Below are 25,354 nucleotides of genomic sequence, written 5' to 3' on the forward strand. Positions count from 1 at the left end.
GGAAACCCAGAGGAAGGACAGACAGATGCTGGCTGGGCAAGACCACCAGATCTCGAAGCGATGATGGATTGGGGTGCATCTGTCTCTCAAGAGGTGGAGAAGTCTCTAGATCGTGGAATTGGACACATATCCCTGTCTCCGAGATGGGAAGACAAGAGCTCAAGCTTCCTAGGCTGCAAAGATTGAGGACGAAGGAGCAGGAACTGGAATTCCAGTCTCTTAGGTCAAATGACTTCTTCATTTTATTGAGGAGGGAATTAAGGCCCAGAAAAGGGAAATGTCTTGTCCATAGTCCTACAATGAAGTGGTGGCAGAGTCCAGGAGAAGCCCTGGGGCCCCAGATCCCAGGACCCTCATAGAGTGAGCAATTGCATATCCAAGCAGGCAAAAAGAGCTTGGAGAGGGATGTGGACATTTCTAGGAACCCCTGGGACCACTCACTTTGCAGTAGATGCCACAGCCTGCAGGCCCAGGTGACACTGTCTACCCCAGACATGTACCTTGTTATTTGGCCCCAGGCCTCATAATGTCATTGCAACAGGCTCCTGGGCCCCCTGTGGGCCAAATGACTCAAGGACACTGTTAAAGGCTGAATTGCATGGTCCCCAAATTCATATGTTGAAGCCCTAAACTTCCCCTCCACCCCTAGTAGTTCAGAATCTGACTGTATTTGGATATAAGGCCTTTAAAGAGGTAATTCAGTTAAAAGGAGGCCCTTAGGGTGGGCCCTAATCCAATGGGACTGGTGTCCTTCTAAGAAGAGAAAATTTGGACACCCAGAGAGACACCAGGGCGAGGTGCACAGAAGAAAATCCATGTGAGGACAGAAGGAGAAAGTGGCCATCTGCAAGCCAAGGAAAGAGGCCTCAGAAGAAACCAAATCTACCGAGACCTTGAACTTGGACTTCTAGCCTCCAGAACTATGAGAAAAGAACCTTCTGTGTTTACATTACCCACTCTGTGGTACTTTGTTATGGCAGCCCCAGGAAACTAACACAGACACCAAGCGCTACTGAGGGCAGTTAAAAGCAGATGACAACTGAAACAAACAGAAAGCAGGAGAAAAAGAAGGGGTGGGGTTGGGGGGAACTGAGGATGAAAATGGGGCAGGGAAGGGGGAGGAGTCTGAACATGGAGGGAGCAGAGATGCTCAAGCCAGAAAAGTTCAGTCAGCATCCAGTTTTCTACAGTAATCAGCCAGGTTGTATAACTATTTAAGAATTTCATTTTCAGCAATGAGATATTTTGTGCATACGGTCACAGAATTAAACAGTTCAGAGAACTTATAATAAACAGCAACTGACCCTCCCCATAACTGTCCCTCCCCTAACCATGTCCTATTCCCCAGAGACCAACTTCTTTTAAACTGTTTCTGCTTTTATCCCTGGCTAACCTTCACTGAGTGCTTGTCATGGGCCAAGCCCTGTGCTAAACCTTTTATGCACATTGTTTCCATGAGTGCTCACCACAACCCCAAGGGGTAGGTATCATCCTTATGCCCATTTTACAGATGGGAAAACTAAGGTGTAGCAAAGTGAAGTGATCTGCTTAAGGTCACACAGTTGGTAAGCAACAGAAATGGAATTTCGTCTCAGGATGTTGGGCTCCAGACACCTGAGTGCTCTTAATCATCCACCTCTGGTGGTTCCTGTCAAAGCTTTATTACCTGTGCTCCTTGATATATCAACTCTAGACAGTATCTATTGACTTTTTAGTATGATTGACGAGGGTTTAGCTCACTTAACCCTTCTGTCTTCTGCCTATAAATCTCAGATAGATACACTACAATATCTAGTTCTGTTATGGGTACCTTAGGGGTTTTAAATAATACTCATTAGCCTCAATCCCTAGTTTCTCCTCTACAAACATTTGTTGATGGGTTGTGTGGGGTCACCTGTGAGTTGGGTGAGGGAAAGGCCATCCCCAATTTTCTTCTTACCCATTCCCATCCACCGTAGCCCCAAGCAGGTGCTTGATAAGTATCTGTGCAACAGAATCAATGCAGAGAAACTTAGCACCAAAGGTGGGGGATGACCAGGAAGTCTCAGCCAGGGGGAGGGCATGATAATTGCGGCCTGCAATGTCAACCTGACTTCTTGGGAAACACAGCCTCCCGCTGAGGAGGGAACAAGGAGCTATAAAATGGAAATTGCAGGAGAATCATTTCAGAGCAGCTGTCAGAAAGCACTTCCCCCAGTGGAGACAGCAATGATCTCGTTGGAAGGTTGTCTCACACCTGGGCCTGTCCTGCTGATTTGCAGGGAGGCCACCAAGGCACGCCACACAGGCCTCTGGCCATCTGCCCCTTGTGGGAAACACGGGGTTTTCTGCAAGCCCCAGTTCCACAGTGGGCTTTCTGAAAAGGACGTCAGGGGCTACATCCTAAGAAGGTGTCTTCCATAGACTGGAGAATCTGGACCTGCGTACCTGTGAAGAGCCCCACAGGTGAGCATAAAGGCTACCTGCTGTAGGGTCCTTGATCTGTCCTTCTGCCTGTAGCACCCTCTTCCCTTTTAGCCTAGCTGATTCTTACTTATCTTTTGCACTTTGGGACAGGGGACACCACCTTAGGGAAGACCTCCAAACCCCCCAAGCTGGGTCACATTCCCCTATTACATATGCTGTAAGTATTTTCTCATCATAGCACTTAGCACAGTTACAATGCTGCATTCACTAGACTCATTACTTGTGTAAAGTCGGCCTCACCCACTAGATGGGGACCATCTCTGCTCACTACTGTTTCCCCAGTACGTACATAGCACAGCACCCAGCATATGGTAGGTACTCAGCAAGCATTTCTTAATTGAAAGGAAGAGTGAATGAACAAGTCTTCATTCAACCCCTTAAATCAAATGGTTCATTTATGGGAGGTTTAGCCTGCTCAACCCAGCATCTCTTTTGCACCTGGAAAGAAGAGGATGAAACTTTCAGACTCTGAGTGCCCCAGTCCAGTCTCGTGATTTGCCTTCTGAAAATGCAGTGACTCTCCAGTGACTCACGCTGACTCCTGGGGGACAGCTACCCCCCCTTCCTCTCCATTGCTCCAGCCCTCCCCTGTCATTCTGTCACCAAGCCGGGTCTCTTCACTTTCTACCTCAGTGATTCTCAGCCCTGGCGGTGGCTGACTGAACGGGGAACCTCATTAATCATACAGAGGCTTGAGTTTCTGATTCAGGGACAGCAGTCTCCTCACTGGTCTCTTGGGGCTCCAGGCTTGGGGTCCCCAATCCATCCACCACGAAGCAGCCTGCCACAGAGATCTTTCTAGAATGAAAGCCTAATCATGTGACTCTTCTGCCTCAAACTTCCCATTGCCTCCTACTGCCATCAGGACAAGCCCCGACTCCCAGAGATTCTCCCAAGACCCTGCTGACTTTCCCAGACTCACCTCCTTCTTGGTCCTTGCCACCTCACACTCTGCTCTGACATGGGGGCCATCCCAAGGGCCTGAACAGGCTGGGACATGTTCTTCCCTTCCCCCAAGTCTCTGCACAACCTCTGTCCTGCCCAGTGGTAGAGAAAAATCTATTCTGACACTTGTTAAACTGCTAACGAAGACTATACCCAGGACTGTTGCAATAGAGCTCAACTCAAGACACAACAGTCGGCTGGGAATTTATAGACAATGAGCAGAGTGAAGGAGTCAACAGATGGAAAATTACTAAGAGGAGGCATCAAGGGTAGGGAGATTCTTGCTACACTGGCTCAACAGTATTCTCACTAAGTCAGGCCAAGGGCTGTGACATCAAGGATGAGGGATGAGAAATTCGACAAGATCCCAAGGGTGAGGGGATGACTTAGCAGGATTCTTTACTAAGACTGGGCTTGGTAGACCAGAGACAGGATCAAAGTCACAGCCTAGTGGAGAAGAGGGCTCAGAGGAGCCTGACAAAAGTTTGGACAAGGAGAGAGCCTTCGTCACCAGCAACACTTTACTGTGTTCGGCTCTGCATCATACAACGCCTGCTTCTCCAAGCTTCTGTTGGGGCAGAGCTGCCTCTAGGAAGGCTTAGCTGATGCCTCTCCACCACACAGCGCCCTCTGCCTGTCCTGTATCAGCATTTAGAGTATCCTCATGCGGTGATCTGCTTACTTGCCTGCTCCTGAGTTAGACTGTGAGCAACTTGAAGGCAGAGACTACATTTTGAATCCCCAGTGCCTAACACGGTGCTTGACTCTCAACAAATATTTGCTGAATGAATGCACACTGTTGAACACAACTCTCACGGATCACCGCTCTGCTCTGAAACAATCAATGACTCGGTTTCACCTGCATCAGTGGTTCTCAGCCTTCAGTGAGCCTCAGACTCATCAGGAAAGCTTGTTAAGCACAGAGTGCTAGGTCCCCCTCCAGAGTTTCCAGTTCAGGACCGGGGCCTGGGAATCTGCATGTCTAACAACAGGTCAGGTCTGAACCTGCTGCTGCTGGTTCAGATGGCACTTTGATAATCACTGACCTATACAGTTGCAGCTGATATCACCCCTGAGTGGGATGAATCAGACTATTTTTAAAATCCAAAGATAATAAGATTTAATAAGGAAACTTCAGGTGAAGTGTGAAGCAGATATGACCTCATGATCTAGGTGACCTTCCCTGCCTAAAGTAAAAGATTCTCTCCCTCTCTCTCTCTCTTGTTTGTGGGCTGGAGCAGTAGCTCAAGACTTCACTTCCTTGCCCCATGCTTCATTTGTGGTGGGAGGAGCTGCCTCCCAGCCCCCTCTGCCAGGCCTGGTGCCAGGCTGAGAGCAGGGACCGCAATGCCCAGGCGGCTGACTGGCATACTAATGCAGCGTACCTCTCCCATGTCAGCCCCCATGATCAGCTATGGTACAAATGGATTCAGTGGGCAGAGACAGCCAGAGAGGGGCCATGACCAGAGCAGGCTGCCCAGAATGACTCTACCCAGCCCAAGGGGCCGAGGTGCAGCTGTTTGCAGGGCACATGGACAGAGCTGGGAAGTGAGGGCTATGGTGTTTACATGTATGTGAGGCCTCTAGGGTGTGGGGCAGAGTCAAGTGTGGAAGGAGAAGGGGGCCATGCAAGGAGCCAGGGCTGGGGGCTAGCTCTCCCCACATTGCCAAGTTCCAGGGAAGAGCTCCTCCAAATGCTAAATCTGAACTTGGCCTTTTAGGCCACGATGAAAGAATATTTGTCAAGATAGGAAGATAGAACTTTTCTTTTTAACAGTTATCTTTATTTCTAACTTCTAACTATTCAGACATGTGCTATGTGGGCCTCCACTTATACCCTTGCTCACACCCAGCAAGCGTTTGTGGTGGGCCTGACTACAGGAGCGACCAGGTGAGGTGAACAGCCTATAGAGGCAAGACTGCTCCCTGAGGGTCTGTGAGGTTCCCCGGGGCCAGAATCATCACCTGGAAGCCCCCCCACCACGTAGCCCTGCCTTCCCAGGGACTGGCCTGTACTCCTCAAAAGCACCTGGAGAGATGTCTCTCCTACGAGGTGAGGGTGAAAACAGGTTCCATAGTCAAATGACAGCAACTTTGCTCCCTGAGATCAAGGAAGAGGCTTGGACCCGGGAGGTTTAGATCTGGAGTTCCCATCAAGTTGTCAGACCATGGTCAGGGGTGCAAAGTCAGACAAACCTCGGTGCTGCCACTTCCCAGATGTATTTCTTTGGCATGTCAACAATCTCACTTTCCTCGCTTGTTAAATGGAGGTAATTGTAGTGCCTGCACATAGAGGGATTATGCCAAAGCCTCTAGTACAGGCGGGTACTTAGGAAGTGTTAGCTAGCTGTTATTTGTGATTTCCTGGGTGGGTTCATCCCTATTTGATGTGGCTTCCTCCCCAATCAGCCCTACACTTGGCAGAGTTTGACAGGTTGGAGAAGTTTGTCCTCCGAGTTCCTGGCTTTCCCTTTGGACATTCTCTGCATGTGGGCACCCTTCCAATTCATTTCAGGGGCCCGCAACTCACAGATCAGGCTTTCTTATCAATGCATATTCCTAGGTCCCTGGCTTGGAGATTCTGACTCACCAGGTCAGGGCTGGGCCCAGGAATCTGCATTTTAATGAGCTCCCTAGATGATTTTTGACCCAAGAGGTGACTCTTGGAAAAACACTGTAGCTGGGAAAGTGGACTGAAAGGCTGAACCAGGAGCAGCTGCTGGAAGGCAGATTCCCATTCAATCTGAAGCACTTTTCTAAGTGTCAGAGCTGCCCAAGAATGGAATAAGCTGCCCTAAGAAGTAGTGAGCCCCCTGGCAAGGAAGGTGTGCAAGAAAATGCCAGATAAAATACCTGACAGAGATGGGCAGGGGCTGACACCTTAGCTCAGGAGTTGGAGTTAATCTGAGATTCTATCTTCTTTAACAATCTTGTTTTTGGTCTCAGGAAATGCTCCGTCGGTTCTTCACACTGTGTCACCATGCTCTCCTTCCCAGGGCTATCTGGGGTCGAGTCTTATGCTTCAGTATGGAAGAAATGTGTTTGTGTCCTAGGACAAGACACTGGGGAGGAAGATCATTCCGGGCTGTCCCACTCAACTGCGCCAACAGAGGGAACCCTCATCTCGACCCCTGAGAAGGAGGAGCCCTGTCTCCCGCCTCTTGTACCCCCTGACCTCCCATCTCCCCTCCTTCTCCATCCTCACACATGATTTAGAAAAGGAACTGAAAGCCAAGGAAGATGTGGAGTCAGCTTGAGACTGTGCTCCAGAGACGACTTGGAGCCACCGTGCCCTGCAGTAACTGTGCCTAACGCCGCGTGTAATCACTGCCATGTGTCTCTGTCAAGAACGCGTGTGCGCTTCAGTGCGGCCCCTGGAAACTCCCCCATCAGGACCCTCTGAGCCAAAAACAAATGGACAAGTTAGGACAGTGATAAATTCTGCTGTCCTTCTGTTGTCAGACACCCCCTGCAGCAAACCATTTTGGCAGGAGGCAAGGGCAGAGGGCCACCCGGCGGTCAAGTACTAGGCGGCTGGAGGTGTGGTTGCTCCCCAAGTATATTCTCTCAAAGTGGGGCCTGGCTATCCTTTGTTTGAGCAGATGGGCTGACATGCCAGTGGTTAAGAAACTGAGAGTGGTTGGGAGAGTAGGAGAGCCATAGGTTTCTTTATCTGCTCATCTGGCCACCAATTCACACCCCAAGTTTGTCTGGCCCTGGGTTTGCTCCCCATATGTCTGAACCTGGCTAAGTGTCTTCTCACCTGTGTTCTAGAAGCCAGAAAGTGTCCTCCCATTTGAGCTCTGCTGGTATCCTTGGAGACACGATACCCTTGAGCCAAAAGTGAGAATTTCCTTCTGGGACAGGACCCCCTACCCCCATTCAAGGGCACTGAATTGGTCTCTTCAGGCCCTGCCATCTTTATACCTTGAAAAATAGTTCTAGGAATGGTGGCCACATATTGGGCACCTATTACGTGCCACACACAGTGTGGAGACTGCCACATGCATAACCTTGACTGTTCCTAAATGTAAAACTATTAGCTCCATGTTGCAGATAACAAAAGGCACGGGACAGTGATGTGACTTGCCCAGGCCTGTGTGACTTTAAAATCCACAACTGTCTGGGTTGGCAGAGAGAATAACAGTGAATAAGCCTGAGGACCCTGGATCAGACCCCCACCCTGGGTATGAATCAAGGCTCTGGCTCCTACTAGCTATCAGGATGTTTACTTTCACCTCTCTAGGACTTCATTTCTTTCTCTGTAAAATGGGGATATAATAATAATGCCTAATTATTTGTATTTATGGTGGGCAGAATAATGGTGGTGCCCCAAAGGTGTCCACGTCGTAATCCCTAGAACCTCTGACTATGTTGTTTTACGTGACAAAAGGGATTTTGCAGATGTGATTAAGGATCCTGACATGGGGGGACTATCCTGGATTATCTAGATGGGTTCTAAATAATGACAAGGGTTCTTCCAGGTGGAAGGCAGGGGTGTCAGTGTCAGAGAGAGAGAGAGATTTGAAGATGCTGTGCTGGTGGCTCTGACAATGGAGGAAGGTGCCATGAGCCAAGGAATGCAGGAAGCCGTTAGAAGCTAGAAAAGACAAGGAAACAGATTCTCTTCTAGAGCCTCCAGAAGGAATACAGCCCTGCTAACACTTTGGTTTTAGCCCAGTAAAACCCATCTCAGAGTTCTGATATTCAGAACTGTATTATGTGTTTTAAACCACCAAGTCTGTGGCAGTGTGTTACTGCAGCAACAGGAAACTAATAAAGTATCACTGAGTTAAAAACATTAGTAAAACACCAGACACATTGGGTTGATTTTACAAAAGTTCACTGTAAATGCTGCCTCCTGGTTTTACTGTGAGCTTCTTAGTATCTTTCACATCATTGTATTCCAAACATAATTTCTGTAATACTTATAGGTGTTTTCAATATTTAGTGGATGAATGATAATTTCATTTACTAAAAAGGGGAGGGCAATTCCTGGAAATGGTGGGAAAGACTAGCATTTGGAGTATAAAAGATAACTAAGATGGCAACTGAAGTGACCCAAATTTCACTCTAGTTAAGGCATTGATGGCTCTGGTTCAGATCCTGATGGTTCTCTGCAGAGTGATGCATTAAATAATTAGCAGCCTTTACCAAGGATTTTACTAGGTGTACCTTGATACATGAATACCTTGATACCCTGAAGCATGCAGCTTCAGACTCACCTTCTATAGGAAGTCTTCCATCCTCACTCTACTACATTGTGACTGGTGTTCATTGGAACTCTTGGTTACAGGTGGTAGGAATCCAAATCAAATGCATCTGAGAAATAAACAAACAAACAAAAGTGGTAACCAAAAATTTTAAAACCAAACATGACCTGAATTTATTGGCTAGCATAACTGAAAATCTCTAGAAGTTGTCTAACTTCAGGTAATGCTGGATCCAGGTGTTTAAATGATGTCAATAGGATTTGTTCTCACTACATCCTCAGCTTTGCTTTCCTTTGTGTTGACTTCATTTTCAGGCAGGCTCTGCCCCTGTGGTACACCCCAGAAAATTCAGGCTTGCGTGTAACCAGCTTAGCAACTTCCGGTGAAAGAGTATCTCTTTCTCAACACTTCTGGCAGAAGTCTTGGGATGGATTCTGATTGCTCCATCTTGAATCAGATGCCCATTCCTGAACCAATACTGTAGCTATGGAACTGGAACACCCCATGATTAGCCTGAGTTCATGTGCTAACCATGAAGATGAGACAATCTCACTGGAGCCACATAGACTGAGAATAAGGGAGGAGTGGTACCCAAAGGAAATGGAGAAACTGTTTTCAGAGAATAGGAGTTGACGCTAGGCAGGCCCAAACCATAGAATTTTCTCTTCCAAGATCACGTAGAGAATAGGAGGCAGAAATAGGACTAAAATCCAGCCTCTTGAATCGCAAAGAAATCTTGTTCTTAAGTCAAAAAGGCTGTAGCATGAGGGCTAGATCTGCAAGTAAAACTCTCAAGCCTTGTGGGATTTCCCAGAAAAATGATGAGGAGTATGGAGGTGGAGAGCTGGCAGAAACAGACATTTCCTGTTCTAATGAGAAACTCACTCAGAATTGGAAGGCCACCAAGTCTAACTTCTCCATTCTCCTTACAACATCCTCTCCAGGTGGCTGGACAGCCTCTCCCTGTTTGCCCCCAGGAACAGGAAACATAATACTTCTTTAGACAGTCATTTTTTGATACTTCTGACCATTAAAAATAAATATCCCTATTTTGAGTTCAACCTGTCTTCCTGTAGCTCACACCTCCTTGTCCTGGGAGTCCCAGAGAACACGTCAAACTCCTTTGGAATGGCCCAGAATAAAAGAGCATAAAGATTGGGGATCAGAAGAACATGGTTCTGATGCAGTCCTCTATGAGGAGAGCAAGGAAAATGTGATCAGACAAAAGACTGACTGTCATCATCACCTGTCAGGCACTTATTATAGGCACTAAAGGTATTATCTGATTTTATTCTTATAATGAGAATTTGAGATAAATACTATTATTATTCCCATTATACGGACGAGAAAGCTGGTGCTACCAGAGCTTGAGTCACATGTCCTGGGTCACACAGCTAATTGAAGTAGTAGAGTCAGAATGTGGATTCCAGTCCTGACTCTGCCACTTAAATTAATGTGATTCTCACGTGTGTGTCCCCATCCAACACATCACCCATGAGAAAGATGTGACAGTGGGCTTTAACTGACTCAGCCTAAAGGCTCTGGGGTTGGTAGGTATATTTGGTTTTTCCCTCTTTCAGAGGGTTGCTGAGCAGTTCTTGGCTTCATTAACCTCTTTGTGGGATAGAGAGAGCTGCTGATTGTGCCAGAATCAGCCAAGAGCAGCCCCACAGCCAAAGGCCCCCTCACAGCCCAATGTCCCGTGGAAGATGTTTTCCTAAACAAATCTTTCCCTCTTCCCTGGTCCAGAGATGAAATAACCCACAGGCAGCACTCCAGACAGACAGAAAAATGAAGGAGAAAGCAATGTATATTATAAGAGCATAAAAAGGATGAAGCTCTGTTTATTCAGATTGGGAAACAGATTCCAGGAACAATACATCTGCCCCAGTGTAATTATCCTGAAAGTGGTCGGCATTTTACTCAGCTCCAAAACTCATAAAGAGGCTTCAAGGAGACGGATGCTCTGGGGACTGTTTTATCAAAAGGGACTTAATAGGTAAGGTTTCTAGATCAAACTCAGCTCTTAATTGAATCGGCAAAAACCTGGGGGAAAAAAAAGTAAAATGGAATTTTATGAAACAGCAGGACACATTTTGGATATGCAGATTAAAAAGCAAGGGTAGAAACTGACCCAGATACCTGCAGAATATCTCCGCACTGCTGGCTGGTATTAGTGAGAGTAGAAAGAAATGAAGTTATTGGAATACTAAACCCCTAGCTTGGAAGAAACACGGAGCTTTCATCTGTTCTTTTTTATTCAATTCATTTAAATTTAATTCAACTTTTTTTTCCCATCAAATGATGATTAAGAACCTACTATGCACCAGGCACTGTGTTAAGTACTGGGGATGCAATGGAGAAGATAACATGGCCCTTCCTTCAAGGAGCTATACCATCCCTGAGTGCATCGCAGGGTCCGAGGCTCAAGTCCCTACCTAACCATGTTAGCAGGAAGTGTCTGTTCCTCAACCCCCATACTCCTCTTTACTTTTCTGAGAAATCCTATGAGGCTTAATAGCTTAGTAACAGAGTCAACCTTCACGTTCCAGCCTGTTTGACCTTAGAACTGATTAGCATGGGATTCAAGAGGCTGGATTCCAGTCTTTTTCTCTGCCTCCTACTCTCTGTCTGATCTTGGGAAAGAAAATTCTATTCCTACATGGAAGGAAACTGAACCTCAGGGAAGACGTTCCTCCTCTTGCTCCCCAACCTCCTTGTTATGTTTAAATCTTGATCCTTCCACTTACAAGCTGTGTGCCCATGAGCAAGTTGTTTAACTCCTTTTTCTCAGTTCTATCGTATGTAAATAGGACTAGGAAAGTTTTTGTTAAGATAAATGTATGTGAAATGTTTACAATAGTGGAAGTTATATAATAAACACACGCTAGACATGAACTGTATTAGAACACTGTGGACCACTTTCTCAGAGTACTGATCACCATTTATTATAAATTATTTATATGTTTAAGTGGCTATTAGGTTTCTATCTGTCTCTCCCATTAGACTGTAAATGCCATAAGGGCTGTTTTACCTACTGCTATATTCCCAATGTCCACCTCGGTGACTGGCATATAATAGGAGCTCAATAAATATTTGTTTAATGGGTTAATGAATGAATGCATTTTTCCCTCAATCCATCTCAGGTTGCAGAGGAAAAAAGAATCTGAAGGACTGCCAGAGCATCTGCTCCCCGAGGTTTTCTCAAACAAGCTCCAACAGCTGTTTGTGCTAGAAGCCACCATAAAAAGCATTCTTAAAAGCGAGAGGGAGAGAACAGCAGTAACGGAGAGATCTATGGCCCAGCTGGGATCCTCGATCTATGGCTGCAGCTAGACTCAGGGGAGGGAAGGGGGAAGGGCAGGAACGCAGAGGCCGGGGCTGAAGAAAGGAAGACAGAGGCATAATTTTGAATCAGAGATGGAGCAAGATGCTCAGCAAGGCAGAGACAGTCATCCAGAAAGGCCCTCTGTTGTTGTCACTGACAAAGACAGAGTGGGAGAAGGTAAGGAGAAAAGACAAGTGTTTGAACTGGCAGCTAATTCCCCAAATCCTTGAGGGTTTTTGAGAGATAGAGAGTAATGCAGGCTTCAGCCTTGGCTGGTTGATTTACAACCAGTGAGAGTTGAGCCACACTGGAGCGGAGCACGTGAGGTGGCTGTGTGGCCTGGAACTTCTTGAAGCCATGCCTGGGACTTCCCTGGAGAACAGGATGGTGAGCAGACCAAAGGATGGAGGAGCTGCCTGCTCCAGTGGGACGTGAACAGTTCTCAGAGGCAGGGAAATCACACTGGAGGACTGAGAGTGCCTCTGTAATTACCCTCATGCCTAACTGGGAGCTATGTATGTTTTGACTCAAAAGATTCTTCCTTCCTTCCTCCCTCCCTCCCTCCCTCACTCCATTCCTCCCTCTCTTTCTTCCTTCTCTTCTTCTTTCTTTCTGATTTATTGAGCATTCAGAATGTACAAGGCCAACAGGGAAGCACAGATTAAATAAGACATGATTCTTAACTCTAAAAGAGCTCTCAGTGATATAGCATAAAGAAAAGAAAAGCAGGGAGCAGAATGAAAGTTACAGTATAAGATCATTTATATAAGCTCCATTTTTTATTTTTTTATTTGTTCATGATAATGTAATTAACACATACTTACAGATATAAATATTAAACGAATTTGGCAGAAATAATCCAAACTTCTGACTGAGGTTGCTAGGGGGTAAGGTGGGAAGGAAATGAAATCAGGGATGGAGAGCCAAGTAGGGTTTTGTCTTTATATGAGCAAAACGTTGCTTATTTTATTTTTAAGAAGTTAGACAAATATTTTTGAATGCTCAGTTTTAGATGGTGGCTACTTAGTTATTTGGTTTATGTTGTTCTTTTAAAATTTCCCAGAGTTAGAAAAAAATAAAAGCTCAAGAAATTGAATAATTGATTGTAATTCAGTAATACAAGCCACTTTTCTATTTTTCTTCTTCCACATTAGTCCCAGAAAATGGAAGTAGCAGGGATGATCAGAGGTCAAACAACCACTCTTTTTCAGACTCCCAGTCCATCTATCCTCCAGCCCATATTTTTAGGAACAAAATCTCCAGGATTGACTCAGATAAGCTACTTTACACTAAGTAAGATTAAAATAATACTTGTTCCATGAAATACCTGCATCTTCCAGAGACCTCCAGAAGTTAGCAACGTGGGTAGTTCAGGCAGGAAGGGTGTGAGAGCTGGGAAAAAAAGTGAACAGAATCCTCTGAGCATCTGCGGATAGGAGGCCCTGACCATTTACGGTCTTTCTCTCCTAAAATACCCTAGTTTGTAGGCAAGTGATACAATGAAAAGAGCACAGACTTTGGAGTCCAACAGAACTGGGATAGGGGCCCCTACACAGCTGTGTGACCAAGGGAAAATAACTCTCTGGACTTTAGTTCTCTCGTCTGTAAAATGGGGACAAAAGTATTTCCCAAAGTTGTTGTGAGGTTTAAATGACCTCATGGAAGTTAAGTGTCCAGCAAGCCCAGCCTGTTTACCCAGAAATCATTAGCTTCTCAGCACATGTTAGTCCCTTCTTTCTTACTCTGATTCCTCAGAGTAACATTTCAAATACGGCTCCAAGAGCCAACTTAATAAATGACCATGGTGGCCAGGACTTCTTCATTCTTAAAAACCTTCCTTCGTGGAGAAAGTAGCATTGTACATGGCAAAGATGGTGTAGATGCTGGGCCCAAACAAGTCTCGGGCCTAGGAGGAGGCAGGAGTCCGAGGAACATAGAACAGCAGAGCTGGAAGGCACATTTCTGGTCCTCAGGCACTAGCTCCCTAACTTCACTGTGCATGACCTGGGAAGGCTGTATATCTCCCAGATTCTTGAGCCTCCAATCAGAATGGTTGAGACTGGGACACAGGAATCTCTTTTTCTGAGAAAGCTCTCCCCAAAATGCAATTTAAAACAAGGACATATCTTTTTAATCCATCCGATGGCAAAAAAAAAAAAAAATGATGACATCAAATGTTGGTGAGGCTACAGGGAAACGTGTGCTCCAACCACAGCTGCTGGATGCAGCCACTTTGGAAGGCAATTCAAGTTGTTAAAAACCCTGCTGCCCTGGGATCCATGTCACGAGACTGTGCACAAAGAGGTACATCCCAGGATGTTTGTTGTAGGATTGTTTGAAAGAGTGAAAAGCTGGGAACAAACTGAAGTCCATCAGGGAGGTACGTCTGAAGGAACTATGATATACCTGAATCTTTCAAGTTAACAAGGATGAGGTCAATCTCCACATACTGACTGAGAAAAGCTCCAAGAAGTACTGTGTTCCAAAAAGCCAAGTTGCAACATAATCATACAATGTGACATTTGTATAAAAACAGTGACAACAAAGTAGATGATACTACATAGACTCAATAGGTGCCATTATGTTTATAAATATACAGGAGAAGGTTTGGGAAGATACTGCTAACCTGATACCTAGAAGGCCTGGGGGAGAGTGGAAAGGGTATTTTAGCTTTATATGTGTCTTAATTTTTTTCATTGTGGAATTCCAGCAATTTAATTATAATATTATTGGAATTAAATAATATTGAAATAGTTAATTCCAATTGTGTTCAATTTTTTCCAGGGCATAGAAAAACATAGAAGACTTCCTAATACTTTTTAATGATGTGGATGTAATACTGACAATAAAACTGGGAAAACATTATAAAACTACAGTATGTATGTCTTAATTTTTTACCAGGAGAACGTAAGTCTTAGCTCAGGCTGCTATAACTAAAATAGCATATACTGGGCAGCTTATAAACAACAGAAATTTATTTCTCACAGTTCTGGAGGTTCAGAGTGTGCAATCAGGGTACCAGCATGTCTGAGTTCTGATGAGAGCCCTCTTTGGGATTGCAGACTGCCCATTTCTCATTGTATCTTTACGTGGCAGAATGAGCTAGCTAACTCTCTCGTCTCTTCTTTACAAGGACACTAATCCCATTCATGAAGGCTCCACCCTCATGACCTAACCATCTCTCAAAGATCTCACCTCTAAATACCATCCCATTGGGATTAGAATTCCAACATATAAATTTTGGGGGGACACAAACATTCAGTTCATTGCCACATTCGTTCATTACTGAAGTAAATAGTTTTGAAATGGTTTACTGAGGCATAATTGTCATACAATAAACTGCTCATAGTTCAAGTACACAATTTGGTAAGTTGCAGCACATGTACACACTTGCAAAACCATCATTATAATCAAAATAATGAACACGTTAGTCACACTCAAAAGTTTCCTCATGTGACAAAATTTTGTTCAACGACACAAAGAGACACTAGGAAGAAAAGACCTCTCCTTTGCTGGGTCTTGTTTCTACCAACGATGCCTGGAATAGTGTCAGCCAACTAGTGACCCGGGGGACAAAGTAGTTCACTTTGGAACAGAACCAAAACACATGAGGATGGCAGATGGGAAACATGGAAAGAACCTGGGTCCTCGATAATATTGCTGAGCCACTGAATTAACTAGCCCAGAAACTACCCTCCTTTGGAACTTCTCATTATAAAATGGAACAAAATGTTCCATATTGTTTAAGGCTATTTGAATTGAGTTTTCTGTTACTTATAGCCAAAAAAAAAAAAAGCATCTGAAAAGATGTCCTTTGAGAAGTAAACGGGGGACTGGTATCCTTGCTTTAGAAGGGAGAAAATTAGAAACAGAGCAAATGTTATGAGGAAGTCGGAGATGATGGGCAGAGGAAAGAACTGCTCAAGGTAGGATGTGACCTGGGGCAGCCAGGAGACACGGCTAGAAGGCTAGAACATTTAAGTATTCCTCCTGGGTACCCATGACATCACTTGGGAAGATGTGTAGGGACTTTCTGCAGGCAAGCTGGGAGGGAGCTTGGACTGTTGTTATTTAAGCATCGAAGGGAAGTGAGACCCCTGAGAGTTAAGGAGGTGGAGGCATCTGGGTTACCCTCGAACACCCTGATTCCCAGTTTCGCCACCTGTAGAAAGCATACAATAGCTTCTTCCGTGACTACCTATAGGGTTACTGTGAGAATGGTATGACCTGAGAAAAGGCAGAAAGGGCTGGAAAAACACAACAAAAATGTTCATCTCTATCTTTTGCTTTCTACCTGTCAGAGCAAATCTATTGAACCAAGTCATCTGGGTGTCTCCAAGAAGCAGCTATATACAATTTATAAGCCTTAGCTATAGGCAAGCCAGAAATTTTTCAGAAAGACAGGTCCATCCTTAGACCCACTGGCAAAATGTCAATGAACTTTCCTTCCGTGTTTGGACGTGTGCGTAAGTGTCCAGATGGTTAGAAATGTAATCAGAGAGTACGTGGCCGTGTAGGCAGTATGCATCTGTGTGTTCTGTGTTTGTGTGGGGGCGGGGGGAGTACGGGGTATAGCAGAGTGAGGCTGAAGAACAATCAGGGTCAGGCAAACCTGAGTGCGAGTCCAAACTGTTACTTCCTAGCTCCGTGACCTTGAAGACATTCTTCAACCTCTCTGAGCCTCAAGTTCTTCACCAGTAAAATGGGATCGCTATGAGTTGCAAAAAAGTCAATGAACTTTAAAGTGCTCTGCAGGGTACAAAAAAATGTATCTGAGATGTGTATGAATGAACCTGTGTATGTTACGTGCATTTCTGTGTGTGTGTAGTGGGGTGGGTATGAATAATGTGTGTGTAGGAGGTGGACTTGTGGGTGTGTATATTTATATCCATGGGTGCTATGTCTGATTGTGTGTCTAGCCAATGTGTGAGAGGGAAGGAGGGAAGGAGGGTGCAATAGTGAGGAATCAGTGAGAAAGAAAAGGCTAGAGGAGGGAAATTAGGAAGGAAGGAGGGAAGTGAGACAGTGAGAGACTAGGTCTTGCTGTTCCTTCCGGAAGCCTCTGCCAGCTCCAGGGATGCAGACTGGAATGGGTTCAGAAACCTCAGGGACTCTCCCTGGAGCCAGTCCATCTGCTGGTTTCTTTGTCCCAGAATCACCTCTCTGCACTTAGAGACGTTTTCCGGGAGGCTGGGACTGAGAAGGGGTGTGTTCTGAGCGGTAAGGTGCAATTCCTTGGTTCTTCCAGGGGTAAAGGGCTGCTCCACCTCGGAGTGCTCTGTGTCATCTGCACCTGAGCACCCCCAAAGCCACGCCCACCTCTGCTTGCTACTCACAATTTCCACAGCAGCCTGCCTCTTGCTACCTCTCTTCCTCTGGTCCCTCCCACTCCTTCAGGCCACCCTGCACACAGCCACCCAGCCTTGCATTCATAAGATACAGGGTTCCCCATCGTTCTCTGCCTGGAAGGCTCTGGGCATGATACGTCCCTCTGATTATTCAAGCTGAGCTCAAATATCCCCTCCTCAGGGAGGTCTCCTATGACCTTCTAGCCTACAGCAACTCTACTCTCCTCCCCCAGCTGTCAGTTCAAAATTATATTTTACTTTGAGTTGTGAAAAATAACACACACAGAGCAAAGCACATAGAACACAGATGTACAGCATGGTGGGTGGTTATAAGCCAAACACAATGTAACTGCCAACTCCATTAAGAAATAAAGTATTGCCTGTACCCTAGAAAGAGCCTCTCTTCCACCCCTAAATGGTTCCTCCCAGACATACCCACTTCTTTTTCTTTAAGGTAGCCACTACCTTGACCGTCTGGTAATCCAATAATTGATTATTAAGCTGATTATTGAGCTATTGTCTCCCTGCCTCAAACCCACCATTCTGCAAACCCACCCCTCCCCTCCCTGACTCCCTTCCTCTTAGAAGCTGCCAAAGGCCGAGGCACTCGAAGAAAACAGCAAGCCTGGAGGAGGGAGCAAGGACTTGCTTCCTATTTGCTTTCTGTACCTGTCAGCTTCACCACAGCAAGGCAGTTTAAATATAAAAGCAGGCAACTGCCTTCCCAGTCTCCATTCCTTTGCTTTTCTAGAGCCTAGACTCTGATCTTGGGGAACCAAGCCTTATTTTACAGGTGACAATATGGGAGACTTGGGGAGTGTTATGTTAGATGTCAACCATAGAGACACACAGTGTCCTTTCTTTGTGTGTTGTGTGACATGAAGCAAAGTTTGAGACCTCTTTTTAAAGCCCAGTTTCCTCATCTATGAAACAGGAATGAGCCATTCTCACTGACTGTCGTGAGTCTGAAGTAAGACCGTGTGCCTAAGGGACCAAGTACATCGCACATGCTGAACGGCCATAAAGTGAGGACTCCTGCTAAAGCTGTTATCATGGTTGCAAGTGGGTCCTGTCCCTGTTGGAGGACTCCTCCAGCAAGCCCAGTCCTGGGAAGGAAGGAGCAAGTCACTTGGATCCAAAGCCCTTGGCAGTGAGCTTAGGGTGGGTGGGCAGGAGCAACGACCAGCCTGAGGCATGATCAGAGGCAGGTGAGAAAACTGAGACTCAGGAAGCGAGAGACTACACAGCAGAGTGAGGGTGAGGAAAGAGGCCCAGACAGGCCTCCCTGCCCAGGACCTTTGACCACACACTGTCTCCCCAGCACCAGCCAAAATGTTCTCTGAGAAAGTCCCGCTACCCTTCCCCTGGGGATCTGCAACATGCCTTCAGCATTTCCGTGGAGCGCTTCCGCTAATTCTCCAGACCTAATTACATTCAATTTACTTGAATTTTATCAGAGTGCCAGTCAGCAGTGTTCTTGATAAGCCGCTCTGAAATCAAGCAGAAGCCAGTGAGGTCTTGATTGGAGATGCTGTCTCACTCTCTAGGTGATTCCAAGTGACCCTGGAAAGTCTGATAACCCCACAGTGCCATTCCTGAGCCTGCACTGTCCGGTCAAAGCCCTGGGGAGACTGGCCAGAGCAGGAGGAGACTGGCAGTAGCCTTAGTATGAAAACTGACATGTTTTCTAACTCTTGCAAGTTTCTGTTACTGTTCAGACCACAAAAAGCAGCAGTAAATGCCCAGAGTTTGCTTTGAGTGATAGGACTGAGCAGTCCTAAAAGCTGGGACTGTGTGTGAGAGTCCAGGTGTGGCTCTAACTGCGGGCCAATGTCATCCAAAGGCCAACCCACCGTGGCCAATGGCATCCTCTGTGTCTTTGGAATGATTATGGATCGATAAAGCCATGATTGCTCCCTTGCCTGGAGCACCGCGCTGCATTTATCAGGTAAAGGAAATAGTCTATCAATAACAATAACAATTTACACTCAGCAAACAGTTATTTAACCGCATGTTGATTTCATTAAGGCTGGATCACAGTTATCATCATAATAACAGTGTGTGCTTCCCACTTTCCCATTTAAGAATGAAAGGTTTGAGAGTGCAGCCCTTGTCTGATGCGCTGACATTGAATTTTGAGCTATTAGCTCATCCCTAGGAGGAAGAAAGGAAAAAGGCTTGGGCAAATGTTGGATTCAAAGCACTTAATGTCATGACTCTGATTAGTTAATCAGTTAATTAATTAGCCAAATATCTGTGAGCATGTACAATGCCACACACCATGCTAGATGCCAAGAGTGTAGTAGTTGGACAAGACACGCTCAGTGTATACATTATCTATTGCCACGGAACAGTATTACTACAAACTTAGCAGCTTAAAATTACACACATTTGTGAGCTCAGAGTTTCTGGGACTCAGGAATCCCAGGTACAGCTTAGCAAGATCATCTATAAGTTTGCAATTAAGGTGTCAACCAGGGCTGGGTTCTCATTTGACTTGGGTAGGGATTCACTTTCAAGTTCATGTAGGTATTAGCAGGGCTCTGGTCCTCACAGGCTAAGACTAAGAGTTGTAGTTCCTAGCTAGTTGCTGGCTGGAGCTTGCCTCAGTTCCCTGCCATGTGGCCCACCCCAACATAGTCCCTTGCTTCATCAAAGCCAGCAAGAGAGGTGGTTTCCTAGCACGACAGACATGACAGTTTAATGTAACTTACTGACAGACTTGACACTCTATCACCTTTGCCACATTGCATAGGTTAGAAGGAAGTCACAGGTCCTGCCCGCACTCAAGATGGTGGGGTGGGGATTACATGTGGGTATGAGTTTAGGAGACAAGGATAATTCAGGACCATCTTAGGGTCTGTACACTATACCTAGTCTCTGCTGTGGCTCAGTTTGCACAGGGCAGACAGCCACAAAGTATAGTTACTATGAAGTGTGACTCAGGCTACAAAAGGGGAATTAACCAGGTGATGCCTCCCTCACTCAGTCTACTGAAAGCATATCTAAGCCTGAAGTATGAGAAGGAATTGCTCAAATCATTTGTGAGGTAGGTGTGGAAGGGGCATGGACTGTGTGCTGCACAGAAGATTTCAGGCAGAGGAACTCTAAACTTATAAAATGTTAGAGCAAAAGAGAGACTTAGTGATTATCTAGTCGGCTGGTTCTCAATCCTGGATGCACACTGACATCATCTGAAGAGCTTTATAAATCACGCAGGTCCAAGTCCTACACCAGAGGCTCTGATGAATTGGTCTCAGGTGAGCTAGGCACTGGGCGTTTTAAAAGCTCCCTAGGTGACTTTAATGTGCAGTCATGGCTGAGACCACAGCTAGTCCAATGCCTTCAATTTATAGATAAGGAACATGAAGCTCAGAAGGAAATGGATTTGGTCAAGGTTGCACAGTTACCAGTTGGTTAAGCCCAGGTGATGAGTGGGGACGGCACTGCGCTCAAAAGTAGGGCTCCTGCTACAAACAGGACTCTGTCCATTCTTCTCTCTAGGATTCAGTTTCCCCACCTGTAAAGTGAGGAGGGCTAGATGATCTCCAGATCTCTTCAAATGCTGATGGTGCCCTGATTCTACCTGGCTGGGCATCAGCTCCATATCAGCAGCTGATGTGGGCCTGGCAACTAGCTGCCTCCACTCTGGGCTGTGTTTTTGGAAGCCTGGAGTCAGCGATGTTGTGGATCATGGCCAGCGTCCTTCTCTGAGTAAGGCTGCCTGATGGACTGGATGTTCCCAAACAAACCTTCTTACTGGAGTCAATTTTGTCTACTGAGGTGTGTGAGAGGTTCACCCAGCAGGAAGCTTGCTCTGGCTGGGTTTAATCTATGGTGTGTTTATTAAGATTAGGGTTTTAATTAAAATTGACATTTCAAAGACTACCTGTGAGGGAGCTCTTCTTTAATGAAAAGCACATCACAGTGACATAGGTAACTTCCCCCTGGACCAGGGAGGTGTCTGGAATAGAGGTAGAAGCAGCCAGCCCTCTCCTCCTCCGGCTAAATTAGCTCAGTTATCTGCTGGTGTTGGGGGACCTGTCCACACCACGTCATTAGTAATGGGGGGCAACACAGTGCTGGTCTGGCCCTCTGGTGACCAGGACTCCCCTCTAGCTCTGGATGAATGTGTTAACCCTTTCGGGTTCAGTTTCTGCATGCATAAAATGGACTGCTTGATTATCCACTATTGCACAGAATGTTTGTTGAGCACGTCTGGGTTAGAACTCCTCATCTTTCTCCTCAAGGGATTCACAAGGTGAGGGGAGCAGAGGCAAGAAAACCAATGTGGGATAAGGCTCTTAGCTTGCTGCCTGGCACACAGGAAGCTCTCGGGATAATTCTTGTGTCCAGGTGCTGTGGGACCCCAGAGGAGGGCTCTTGAAATCACATGGTGGGGAGAAATAGCTGTGATTCCAAGAGGTATGATCATCACTTGATTCTCCACATATTTACTGAGCACGAATTATGTTATCAAACACTATCCTAGGTGATGGGGATAGACTGGTAAACAGGGCAGACAATGACCCTGTTTTGTCTTTCACAGAGCTATCTTTTCATGGAGATAATAAACAAAAACAACCAACAACAATAACAGCAGTGACTTCTATTTAAAGAGCACTCACCATGTGCTCAGTGCTTTATTTACATGTCTCGTTTCATTTAAACCTCACTGACAACCTTATTATGTAGGTACTTTTTTTTCCCCCCTTTTACAGGTGAGGGACCCTGAAGCTCATGGAGGGTTGAGTGTGGTGCCCAAGGCTGTCCAGCTTGCAAATGGCAGGGCTGGGACTCCTACCCTGGGCCAGTCACTTGCAGCCCAAATACTTCCCCACAATATTATTCTGGTTTAGGGTCCACAGCTAGTGGAGGGGTGAGTGAATGTGTGGAAGAGTGTTTATGACTGTGCGTGTGTCAGAGAGAGAGAGAGAGAGAGATGGGGGAAGTGCACCATGTGGTGGCGGGCCCCTAAGAGGTGACATGTCTTCCTCCATGCAGCCCCAGGGGACGCCCTCTTCTCACAACATGTGCACTGGTTGGTGCTGTGAAGGGAGGAGTCTCCTGAGATATTTGGAGGGAAAGCACTGCCTTCGCTTATTTGAGGGAACACAAAACTTAATGGTCGCTTTTTAACTCAAAGACAGGGAGTAAGAGGATTCCCTTCAAAGTTCTTTCTTTCAAAATATTTATCCCTGTGGACCCAGTGGTCTCTGGCATGAACTATGTGTCACTGGGCCAGGGCTACTATCCCTGCCCATGCTTGATGAGGAAGTTCCAGCATCAGCCTTCAGAGGTTCCCTCCAGAGTGATCCTCCCAGCCTTGGGGAAGGAGCCAGGGTTCTGTGACCAGAATGGATGGAAAGCCCAAACCCCAGATCCCAAACGCTGCTGCTCAGAGTCAGGAGACTCAGCACAGGTGGGGTCAGCAGCTAGACAGCCAGAGGTGGGACTCATCCAAGTGCCAAGAGGTAGCACTCAGTCTTGAGATGGAGTCTGGTTACTTCACTTTTGGGAACTGATTCTCACAGTAATCCAGGAAGAGGCGCCATAATCCACATAGTACCCAGGAGGAAACTGAGGGACAGAGATGTTTAGTTTCTAAATTTATTTCTAAACTTATTGCACGCAGCTAAAGAATTCTGGAACTAGCATTCAAATCCAGGTAGCTATTATGTCCAGATAAATGCATGGAGGTCAGAGAGTCAACCTGTCCCGGTTACAAAGCTTGTGAGAGGTGGCACAGATCCAGAGAGCATGTTCTTCCTATGATGTGAGACCGAGGGTAAGTTCCGGAGGTTCTGCTGAGCTGCTGATTGGGAAGAAAGGGAAAGGGCATGGAGTTCATCACGAAGCAAACAACCTGGTGTCCTTCCTCAGCCCTCAGTGACCTTGCCTGCGACGAGGCAGAGCTGACCTGGGATGTGACCTGGAGGAAGCCACAGGGCATAGACCAGGACATGGATGTCCCCAGATTCACAGTCCATGAGTGACAGTCAATACTGGAACTAAAGCCCACCTGTTCCCCCAGTCCAGGTTATGGGCTTTTGCCCGTGGTTCCAGGCTGCCACGACCCCATAGGAGGTGAGCACTTATCAGGAATATTAGAGAGAACCCAGCAAGACACGGGGGCTGGCCCAGAGCAGCACTGAATTTTTTCCCCCTAAAATTAGTAATCAGCTCAAGCACTAAACATTTGTTATTTGTCAGACACCCTGCCAAGCATTTTTTTCAGACACTATTCATTCAGTTTACAAACATGTGCCAGATGCTGGATATACAACAGAAAACAAGATAGACAAGGCCCTCACTACACAACTATCCCGCAGGTGGTGATGATTCTTCCCACTTTATAGATGAGGAAACTGAGGCTCAGAGGGGTTAAGAAACTCACCAGAGTCACAGAGCTAGTAAGCGGTAGAGCTGAGATTTTAATCTGAGTCTGTCTTCACCACTTCAGTATTTGGCCTTTCCTTGAAGCCCTCTGAATTTATTCAGTAAGTGGTTAGGTTTGGCTCTTTATTCCAAAAGCCAGACTCCCCCTACAGTGTCTGCTTAGTTCCAGTTACCAGCCGAATGTCACCCCACTGAAGTCTAAAGGCAAACTTTCTGGATTCGCTTCTCCTCCTGCCAGAATATCTCTGCATTTCATTTAGGGTGCTGTGAAAAAACCATGTCTTTTCAGTATCTCCCTTAGCACCTATTCCTTTTGCCAAAGTCCTACTCCCTTCCCTTTTCCAACCTCAGAGTGTCTAGTCATCTTTCTAGACCCAGTCAATTGTCCTGTCCTCTGGGAGGGCTCCCCTGATTCTCCGAAGCAGAGACAGTCTTCAGGGCTTCCCAACACTCACCTCCTTCTGAGTGTTTTTTGTGGGTGTCATGGTGTATTCACGTGCCTGTCTGTCCCACTTGCCAGTGAATTCTTGGGGGTCAGGACTGCCCATGTGGCCCTTATTCCTGCTGTACCCACAGTTGCAGGAACACTGTAAGTGCTCAGTAAACGTTTGTGAAATGAATACATGAGGACAGCATGGCCTCTGTCTCCTCTGGTTTATATCCAGCTCCAGACCTCCCATCAGTCCAGCTCTGTCCTCACTCTTTATCCCAGCTGCTGACTGTGGGTTTAGGCCTTAGATGCTTCATTAACTAATAATAATGAGTCACTGTACTAGCCTCAGGAGCATTGTAAATGATACAGTGTCAGGAGATGGCAGTGGGATGTGGAATTTCAATGAGGCTGGCATGGTTCTTGAAACAGAAAATGACACGTACAATCTTTTTCTCTGTTACAGCTCCCATTCGCCAGGCTTCACCCACTCACTTAGAATAATTCCCTTATTCCATTCCAGCTGTAATTCTGGGCTGATTGTAGGGATTGCAGATGACTGTCATGTGACACGTGTGGCAGGCTAAAGAGTGGGCTACCCAAAGACATCCTTGTCCTGATCCCCAGAGCCTATGACTGTCTTACTTTACATGGCAGAAGGAACTTTGCAGAACTGATTAGCTAAGGATCTTGAGAAGAACAGATTATCCTGGATTATCTGAGTAGTGGGCCTTCAGTATGGACACAAGGGTCCTTCTAAGAGGCAGAGGGAGATGTGACTGCAGAACAGAAGATGATGGATGCTGGAGGCAGAGATTGGCATGATGTGCTTTGAAGGTGGAGGAAGGAGCCACAAGCCAAGAAACAGAGGTGACCACTAGAATCCGAAAAAGGCAAGGAAAGAGATTCTCTCCTCAGAGCCTCCTGCCCTGCCAGTTCCTTGACATTAGCCCAGTGAAACTGATTTCAGACTTCTAACCTCCACAACAGTTAAGAGAATAGACTTACGTTGTTTTAAGTCAGACTGCAGGTCAGTCGTTACAGCAACAATAGGAAACTAGTATATGAGGCTACTCCCTTTTCTGGAGGTGCTGATAGAAGTTGTCCCCTTCTGCTGGATAGAACCTCACAATCATTCTTAACACAATACATCTGGCAGTCAGTAATCACTGATCAGAGTTGGAAAGGGAAGCTGGAACCCTTTGTCATTTGTTATTTTGCACCT

The 25,354-nt window shown here is 46.1% G+C and overlaps 1 long non-coding RNA gene across 1 annotated transcript in view; it reads right to left on the reverse strand.

Moving 5' to 3' along the window:
- LOC140689356 (uncharacterized) overlaps window positions 1–25,354 on the reverse strand; it is a 54,900-nt gene that overhangs the window by 10,666 nt on the left and 18,880 nt on the right. Inside the window, exons 2-3 of the long non-coding RNA XR_012064297.1 lie at window positions 13,280–13,344; window positions 8,637–8,733 (exon numbers count right to left, since the gene is read on the reverse strand). This is a non-coding gene — a long non-coding RNA (uncharacterized lncRNA). The remainder of the gene's footprint in view (window positions 1–8,636; window positions 8,734–13,279; window positions 13,345–25,354) is intronic.

This window comes from Vicugna pacos, chromosome 3, assembly GCF_048564905.1.
Source record: "Vicugna pacos chromosome 3, VicPac4, whole genome shotgun sequence".
Classification (NCBI taxonomy): Eukaryota; Metazoa; Chordata; class Mammalia; order Artiodactyla; family Camelidae; genus Vicugna; species Vicugna pacos.